The sequence below is a fragment of the Oenanthe melanoleuca genome, chromosome 2, assembly GCF_029582105.1.
Source record: "Oenanthe melanoleuca isolate GR-GAL-2019-014 chromosome 2, OMel1.0, whole genome shotgun sequence".
Classification (NCBI taxonomy): Eukaryota; Metazoa; Chordata; class Aves; order Passeriformes; family Muscicapidae; genus Oenanthe; species Oenanthe melanoleuca.
Window position 1 is genome coordinate 44,162,513 of NC_079335.1, and position 9,799 is coordinate 44,172,311.

Genomic DNA, 9,799 nt, shown 5'->3' on the forward strand with positions numbered 1-9,799 from the left:
ATCTCTTTAATCTAGTTAATTCATCTATCTCTATATCTGTAAAGCATCCAGTCACTGGTAGCCAGATGCCACCAGTGTAAATGTAGTTTATTGACAAATAGGGGGGAGGGGAGTGGGGGATTTGTTGCTGACAGATACAGTTCTGTCATTAAGGAAATAAGTGTTTCAGGAAATGTAATTACTGTGTTGATATATGTTATGAGATTTTATGTTCTTTCACATTCTGACCAATTATAATATTTCTATTTGGACTGGAGTATTTCTCTTTGCAAGTAACAGCAGGGGAGGGGTGGGGAGGACAGGGAAGGGTAGTACAGATGAAGAGTCCCAGATCCTTGCCTAAGCAGCAGTGTTGGCTATCCACAAAGAGCTCCTTCACATGTTATACATGTTATAAGGGTTAGTTAAGTGATCAAAAGGTTGATTTCGGAAAAAATCAGTGACATTTCCTCTTTTTATTCCCTGTTATTCCTAGTGACTATGTAAAACCTTTCCAAATTGGGAATATTTTCTCTGGAAGTATATGTCTCATTATTTGCAAGGAATGGTTATGTTCATTATATATCCAGGTTGGTATACACACAGTTGAGAATGGCATTCATAGAAATCACACACCCACATTTAAATTCACACAAAAGAGAGCTGCTGTTTCACAAGGACAATTCCTGTGGCTGTTCCTGATAGTGAAGGTCCTGCTGTGCTACTTTTGTTCCCGCTAGGACGGGACAAGTCTTTGCCTGCAGGCTAGACTGAACTTCCAAAATTATCATGTTATTGTCTGTGTATAGTGAGCAATGTGGAAAGCATGGGGGTTTGATTTGAGGGTACAGGAGAGCTATAAGGATTTAATGTCTGGAATTAATCACACTGCTAGAGTTCACTCTGCCACTGGTCAGTCATCCTTTCTGTGCTCACATATCGTTACAAATCATTGCATGCTGCTGTATTAAAGGAATATTTCTGTATTTGTTGTATCAATGAAAATTTTATAATGGCAGGAGTTTGTTGGTTTTTTTACTGTTGAATTGAACAACCAGCATGTGAAACTGTAGCAAATGAATTATTGGTCAGACCACAGAGCTTCAAACTTGAGCTGACACATTGTGGTGATGTATGTGTAACACAAATACTCTCCATTTTCTGACAGAAACTAGGCCATCTAACTGCTTCCTCTGGAGCAGGGCGAGTCCCAGGCTGCCTCTTCCATGCCTCTTCCCAAGAGCTTCAGAACAGCCAGTCCCTTTATTCTGTCCTCCAGCTGTGCCTCATTTAATCCAGATTTTGAAGAAGAAAAGAAACTGATTGCTGAATAGCACCATGAAGAAGATAAATTGAGATTTTTACTCTTTTATCTATAGGCAGTAATGACACCTTTCCTAGGAGTAACAGTACCACTCCCAATGGCACTTAATGGGTAAATCTCTGATATTATGCCATAGAGACTAATGTCTTTGTAGATGACTGCCCTTGCTCTGGACTACCTTTAAGATAACAATATAAGGGCACATACTTATCCAGGCTTCTAATATGACACAGTCATAATCCAGGCTCTTCACTGTCCAGTGCTTGCAATTCAATTTTATATCAGATGCCTTCATTTGTTCCATTTTTCACAGACACTGCAGTTATTCAGACCTTTTACATTTAACTCCTTCTATTTTTGCTTAAGTGTTTGATTATTATTTTTCTCCTCACTCACTGCATACTAAAGCATGAGCTCAGTCAACCTGAAAAAAATACAGTGAAGGTGTAACCTAGAGTCATATTTTGGTTTCCTAAAATAATTTAAAATAAAACCCATGGGAGAGCTGTTCACAGTGTTCCATGATGCATGGAGGTGCCAAGGACAATTAGACACCTCCAAAAAATCAGGTGTGGGTTAGAGATCCTGGAACTCATGGTAGTGCATGATACTTGCAAAGAGAGGTGGAGCCATTAGGATTCAGCAATACTGTGGAAAAATCCATTGATGCTGTGCATCTGCTTGCCAGCAGATCCAGTATTTATGCACATAAATCCAGATCATGTGATCCAAATCCCTATATCTGCTGTTTCTGTTGTGCATCTTTTTTCTCTTTCTAATGCAATGAAAAACTGATATCTTAGTGCTGAGCATGACTCCCTATGTATGAGCATTTCTCAAAAATCTCATATTCCCCTATATTAGTCAGCACACATTCTATGTTTCACTCAGCTGCCTGTGCATTTTTTCCCTGTGTTACCATGACCTCTAAAAGGCAGTTTTGTTATTCCATGCTTCCTAATAAACAGATAAAGCTAAAGCAAAACAAAATACGATTGTCTTCCTCTGATCTCTTTTCTGCCTTCTGCACCTAACAATGCAACCTCAATTTCCCTCTGTTCCCTGGATCATTCCTTTCTGAGCACACCTGACACACATAAGGTTTAATAATTTACAGGTAGAGGGCCTAGTTTGCCAGGCTAGTGACATATTCCAATTTCTTCCCACAACTCTAATGAGACAAAGCAGTCAGAAGCTTATTGCTGCCGCCACATAAAATCAGATTTATGGATGCTTTTTGTCAGAAAGTGGTGCAAGGCAGTTTGAGTGCTCCACTGAATTTCTCCATTCATCTTCCTGAGTAAAGTTTTCCTGCCTGTTAATGGAAAAATCACTATTATGAGTATTATTATTTTTTTCCTTAATTAAGGAGCTAGATAAGATATTCCCAGTCCAAAACACACTGTGCAAATCTACACAAAACTACTGGCTTTATATCTAGTGGTTATGATTCTCAGAAGAGTGTACCTGTAGAGAGAGCTCTGTGTGCTATAGCTCATTCCTGGTTGACATATTAGGGAGAAGTGCTATGGAACCAGTGATCCTCTAAATGATCTGCCAGAGCTCCAGAGAGTTCTCCTCACGTGTCAAAGGTTATTCTGTACTCTCTGACAATGACAGCAGAACATACTGTGTATCCCCTTCTTTCCCAGCTAACCAGGAGGTGCCCATTGACTTTTGTTTGTTTGATTTTCTCTGTTTCTGATGTGAATTATTCATTGCTTCTGTTTAAACAGTCTGGGGTTTTGGATCATCTGAAGATGCTGCATCAGCATGGTGATTTCAGAAGATGTAGTACAAAGGGAAAGCAACTCACAGTATATATGGTGGCAGCACATCTATCTCTAGAGTTGGCCAGATCTGAGATATTATATTCTGAACCAGATGGTGCTGTCAGACAGCACAGAATGACAACTTTTAGATGATGCAGAAAGGGTAATGTGCCCAAGAAGTGAAGGAACTCTATCTCCTCTTGCTGCATTTTTTTAACTTCAGTTACAGATGGCACAGCAAAGATCATCTCAGAAGGAAAAGTAAGATTTCCTCATAGCTGAATTTGAGTGAAAAGTATCTTCTGCAGTATTTAAAAACTAGGCAGGCAGACCCTTGTTCCTAGCAACTGCCTTTGGCTCCCTCATAATATAAGGAATGGAGGATAATACAAGGAATTGGGAATTGTTGTTGGTTGTAGTTTTTTTTTTAATTTGAAAAACTACAGACTAGGACTCGTTCCAATCAAGCGACATTTCTAATGCAAAATATATATTAAATTATGATATGCTGTTTTCCTCTTCATAAACTGGTTCCATTTCAGTTCAAAGTATTTTTCAGTTCAAAATATAACCTAGGATAGAAACAGTGAAATATTTCTGGGAAATCAAATTGAAACAGATTGAAATTGTCAAAACTAATTTATATCATTGATTCAAGCTATCACACATTGCTTCACAAGTCAGAATTTTTGCTTTGTGGACAATCCTTTAAAATGATTTTTCATCATAATTTGTTGCCTGCAATTTCTCCCATCTTGAAAATACTCATAAGGAAGTATAGTATTTCTTACCCAGTGCTGATTCAAGTATGTTTTAGAAGTAGTAGACCAATTACCTAAAATGCAGACTTTCATTCCCAAATATCTCAGGGGTATATATTCTGCATTCACCCAATTTAGAACCATAATGCTACTAAATGACTGGACTTATATAAAAATGAGTCACAATTATTGTCTTCTCTTAAACTTAAAATAACTTGGCTTTGACCTACAGAGAGCACATGCCAAATTATCTTCTTTCATCTGAACAAATGAAAATTAGTACATCAATCCATAAAGGGTACACTAAGACTCTGCCAAAAAAAGTAACAATACCTGGGGCATTTATTTTGCTTGAGGCAGATAAACTCAAGGAAGATGAATTTCAATTAAAAAAATTACCCACTGAATTGGTAATGAGAAAAAAAATGTGCAAATATAAAAGTCCTACTTAGTGTGATATACTAAATCTCTTCCTGTAGAAGTTTATTAAAAACACACAAATAAAAGGGGTTTAATTTTGCTGATCTCAGCTCTCTGTAGTCATCACAAATTGGCTGGCTGACAAATTTCTAATGACAAATAGGTGGAACTTTTATCTCTAATGGGAAAACATAAATAAGATATTATTTTAGAAATTTAGGACTAAAATACAGTTTTTAATCATTTAATGGAGATGCAGAGTACAGCCAAAGAAATTAGAACATTTTTACCTGTTGCAAGCAGATCAACTCCTTGCCATGTTTTCGGCTGTATGGCAAGTAAGTCTCTTTGTAAATGATACAAATGGTTAGGAGGAACGATAAAAAATGAGAATCTTTCCAAATAAATGTATGGATGCAAGGAAAATCAACATGGTGTAGATGAATCAACACAGAAGCAGGAGTCAGGAAGGAGCAAGGGAATGAAGATACTTGTCTTTCAGGGGAACATTTATTAGGACTGGCTGCTTAATGAAAACTGATATTTTAAATTATGTAGTATAAAAATCCCATATAAATTCAAAATACTTTATTATTGGAAACTTGTTTAGGCTTAAATTTTCTCAGTCACACAAGGAAAAGACTTTTATTGAATGCATGCCCTCTTCTCCTGAAGCATTATACTTTTGCAGAATTAGAATGGATGGGAGTATTGCTTTCCGTTCCAGAGTGAAAACACATTCATATGCTTTTTTGCAAGATTTCTTTCAAAAGCTTATCTACACTCTTCTAGCCCTAGCAAAAGTATGGCATCCAATAGCTAGTTTTTGCTTGCTTGTTTGTTTTTTCAAAAAAAAAAAAAAAAAAAAAAAAAGGCTTTCAAACATGATAAGCAAAGCCAGCAAAAACAAATTTACATTGGCAAAACTGCATCTCATAATGGTTCTGCTGCTGTAGTGATGCCAGCCTGGGGAAGAGATATTCACAATACTAGGAGCAATGTTGAGAAAGTTGAGCCAAGCAACATTTTTAAGCAGAGTATATAAATATCTTGAGTTTGTTTTTTATTTCTTTTCTCATGGTAACAACAAGAATAAATCAGCATGTAATCTACACCAATGCACAGAGCAACAAACACGAGGAGCTAGAAGTCACTGTGCAGCAATTAAACTATGACTTATCTACCTTCACAGAAACATGAGATGGCTTGCACTAGTGCTGCAATGGATAGTTACAGACACTAGGAAGGGAGAGGCAAAGAAGAAGAAGTGGTGGGCTAGTCCTCTATCATTGAGTCAGAGAGCTGACAAAGTGCTCACCAAGCCACTTCCCAAAGTTTATAGCAGCCCTAGATAACCAGAGATGTCCAAGCTACCTTGTGATAATTACAAGGAGGGCTGGAAAGAGGATCTGGGGAGCTACAGACCCCTCAGTCTGAGCTCAGTGCCAGGGGAGGTCACGGAGCAGATCATCTTGAGTGCCATTGCCTGGCGTGTACAGGACAACAAGGGGATCAGGAAAAACAGCCTTATGGAAGGCAGGTCCTGCTTGACAAACCCCCTGGTATGACAGTGTGACACACTCTGTGGGTAAGGGAACGGCTGTGGATGTTACCTATCTAGACTTTAGTAAGAACTCTGACATCATTTCCCACAGCATCCTCCTAGGGAAACTGCGCATGGATTGGATGAGCATACTCTTTGCTAGCAACAATGGTAGGACAAGAGGAAACAGCCTACAACTGAGGGGTTTAGATTGACTCCTCAGAGGAAGGGTTTTCAGCATTGGAATAGGCTGCCCAGGAAGTGGTTGAGTCACCATCCCCAGAGGGATTTATGAGACTTGTAGGTGTGTCACTTAGTGACATGGTTTAGTTGTGGACTTGGCAGTGCTGGGTTAAAGGTGGACTCAATCATCTTGAAAGTCTTTTCCAACCTAAATAATTCTATGATTCTATTCTCTAAAGCAGATTTGGTAATGGTATGGAGACAACCACACCTTCTATGTTCCAGGTCTGATATGCAATTTTATTTTTTTTCTTTACATTAAGAGGTATTGTGTAAAGAGCGTTATCCTGCTGATGGATGAGAGACTTAATCCATAAATCCATAACCAAAAAACTTATGACAATTGCATCTGTCATAGAATAATTAGAGACATCTGCAAAAACACATCTTAACTAGGGATCAATGACAAGGTTTGCTGTTTTAGGTGCTCTTCAAAAGTATAAGAACCTAGCCTCTGAACAACTGCACTTCATTGTTGTCTCTAATGACTGAACAGGTTCTTAGAAGCAGTTTCTAAGTCAGATACTGTCAGTAGATGAATGCCCACAAGCTCCACTGTTAAATCCTCTGCCATTTCAGCAGAGTTACTGAATCTCTAAGAGCTTATTCAAATCCAGTCTGGCATTTGGAGCCCATCATGTATAACCCACATGAAGCTGAAGGCAGCTTCAAAGACTGCAACACTGGAAAAAGTCTACATTGAGATATACATTTTGGACTGCATATTGGGGCATTGTAGGGATATAATGAAAAGTGGGACTAATTCAAATGTGGAAAGTTATTGCTGACCAGAGAATAATTTCAAAATTCCATAAATTATTTCCTTCCAGGCATTTTTTCATAATAACTTGTTGTTTTTTTTTTCTTCTTTCTCCTCCCAACACCTTTCCTTTAAGGTTTGCTGGATTTTTCCCTTTTGGTAGAAATAACTTCAGTTTAGTGCATAATATGGGATATCTATACTTAAACTTTTTGATATTGCATAATTTCCCATTTCCTCCTCCATCAGGTAAAATTCAAATTATCAAATATGGCAACAGCCTTCTGTTTTAAGCATTTCTTCCAGGTGCTGATCTTTCTACAAAGACTCAGGTGCCTCTACAATAAAGTTGCTCCTCAGCCACCTAATTCTATCAATTACTTCACATCACAGCATTCTCATCCAGACAGGATTGCTTAAAAGATCTCAACAGATCAAAATTCACCAGTAGTTATCTTACATTGGTAAGGGTTTATGAATTTGTCCCTCAGACAGTCACGAAGTTTCCTGAGCCCAAAGTTTATGCTCACAGTTTACAAGAGCAGGAGTGACATGGCCACTGACAAGTACCAGCAGCATTATTAGCTTGAGCAGACATGCTGTCCAATCCAATTTTAGGCTCTGCAGACCTGCCCATAACTGCAGTTCATGAAAGGTCAGATCTGTCATTTGTGATCAGCACACAAAAAAACAGATTAATGTTTCTGTTCCCATTTTTCTGGATAAGTGTGGCTCCATCCACTTGCTCTTTCCCCTGGAGTGTTAGAATAATCTTCATTAGAGTCATCCAGAAAGCTGGGATAGACAATCAGCTTATATGGGAGTTTTGCATCCCCCCCTGCCCTGCACATTCACCTTTTCCACAAGGTCATATTAGGAGGATGAGGAGGGGAACAGGCCTGAGCCTGGAAGCACTAGCAATACATTTCATTATTCCTATTTGATGTGGTCAAAATCTGCATCAGTTCTGTCAGTCACCCATGAGCAAGAATCAGTCTCATTCTCATATTATGGCCCGTGGCCACAGAAGCTCTGAAAAAGTTGCTCGTGATCTTTCTGAGCCTCTTGGGATTATTCCTTGACTTCTTGCAGCACCTTCTAATTGCTCAAGTCCAGGTTTGAACAAACACCCCTGGGCAAACTCAGCATAACAAATCTAACTTTTGTGACACCAAGCACTGAGTTTTGCTCAAAGTCCTTTGAAACATCTCTACTTTGAGGCCTTAGTTGGAGTTAGTACTTCAAATGGCTCTTAGCAATGTAGACACAAGTACTTACAGGAAGAGAAATTCTCTCTGAGCTCCTCACTGCAAATATTTTTCTAAGACCCTTAGATATTTTCCTGAAAGAGCTTATGACTGCCTCATTTGTCCTAACTTCAACCAGTAGTCAGAGAGCATCATGCAGGTATGACTGTGGTTATCTTTATCTGACATATGGCATCAGTGTGGACTCCCCTCTGCGTGTTATTTGATTTTATCCCCTTAAGTCCACCATTGCTTTTTTCTTCCCCATAATTTTTATTCCTTTCCGATCCACCTGTTTTATTATAAATATTTTCCTTTGCCCTTTGGATTGCCTTGTAAAATAGATCAACAAATGAAAGTAGAACAGAGTAGATAGTTAATTGTGCTAAATGGACAGCCTTATCTGATTGTATGCTATCATTATTATTGTTTTGTTTGGATAGAACATAATTTCTTCCATCTTTTGAAACCCTCAGGAGCACTTAGGAGAAGTTGTGTTGACAGTGCAGGTTTGTATAGGGAAAAGAGAAAGAATAACCTGCTCCATTGTGGTTTTGGCCACAGCCCACAGCAAAAGGCAGCACAAAGCTGCACCACCCTGTGGAGGAAACTGGAGGAAATCTGTACTGGACACCAAGATGCCTTGGACTTATAGTATCTTCAGAAGTCCTGGGCACGTCCATCGTATTTCACTAGTCTGAGGAGAAATCTATTACTTCCTTTCCACTCTGCTTCAGCTATTGTCCAAAAGAAAAACCACCAAAACTGCCCATTAGCCCCAGCTAGAACCTCTGTGAAGGGAGAACATAGGTAATTTTAATATGCAGCTGTCAGGTGGTGATTTTGTGTGGAGAAGGCCTTCATCCTTCCTTGTGGCTTCTTGTCTTTAAAACCTCCTACAAGCTCCTTTTGGAAACCTTCAATATTAGTCAGCCATCAGATCTGTTTAACTGTGTAGAAAGCTGAACTCTGAGCATCTCCTCTCCAAACAGCCAGAAAAAGTTTGGCGTGTCTGACAACTGAGAATTTAACATTCCATTCTGACTGGGCAAAGCCACAAAAACTGTGGAAAGGTTTAACGTCCCACTGCAGGGGGGTTGGAACTAGATAGTCCTTAAGGTCCCTTCCAAACAAACCATTCTATAATTCTATACTTGTGAACTAAGGATTTTCACTTGGTTTTTTCAACTCTGAGACCTTATCTTGTATCCAGTTTTGTGGCCACCAAATGACCACAAAAAGTCTGCCTCTGCCAGGTAAACTGGGAACTCCTCAGAATCCAGAAGACTGACAGTGTCTCTCCTTTTGAGTAACAGAGAGTGTGCAGAAAGCTGAGGCTCATAACTTGCAGTGCCATGCTTGCAGAGCATTGCTGTGAAGGCAAAGACTCAGCATATTTAAATATTTCACAATGCGCGGGAATGCGCGTCCCGCTTACTGAACTTAAAATCCTTCCCAGTTTATAAAAGACAGAGCAACAAACAGGAAGGGTTGGGCTGAAGTCTATATATAATGGATCTAAGAGATATCCTTCTGTCATGCTGAGACTTGATTACAGCCTAAGTGCTGTCAGAAGGGCCATATGTTCCATTCACAGCATGGCTTAGCCCTCTGCGGGCTCAGCAGGAGTGGGCAGCAGCTTGGCAATTTGTCCAAGGCAAGTCATGAATTGACTGGGATAAAGAGATTAGGGCCCTGATCCTCCAGTACCTTCTTCCTCCTGGAGTGACTTGTGTGAGTGTGAAGTGGA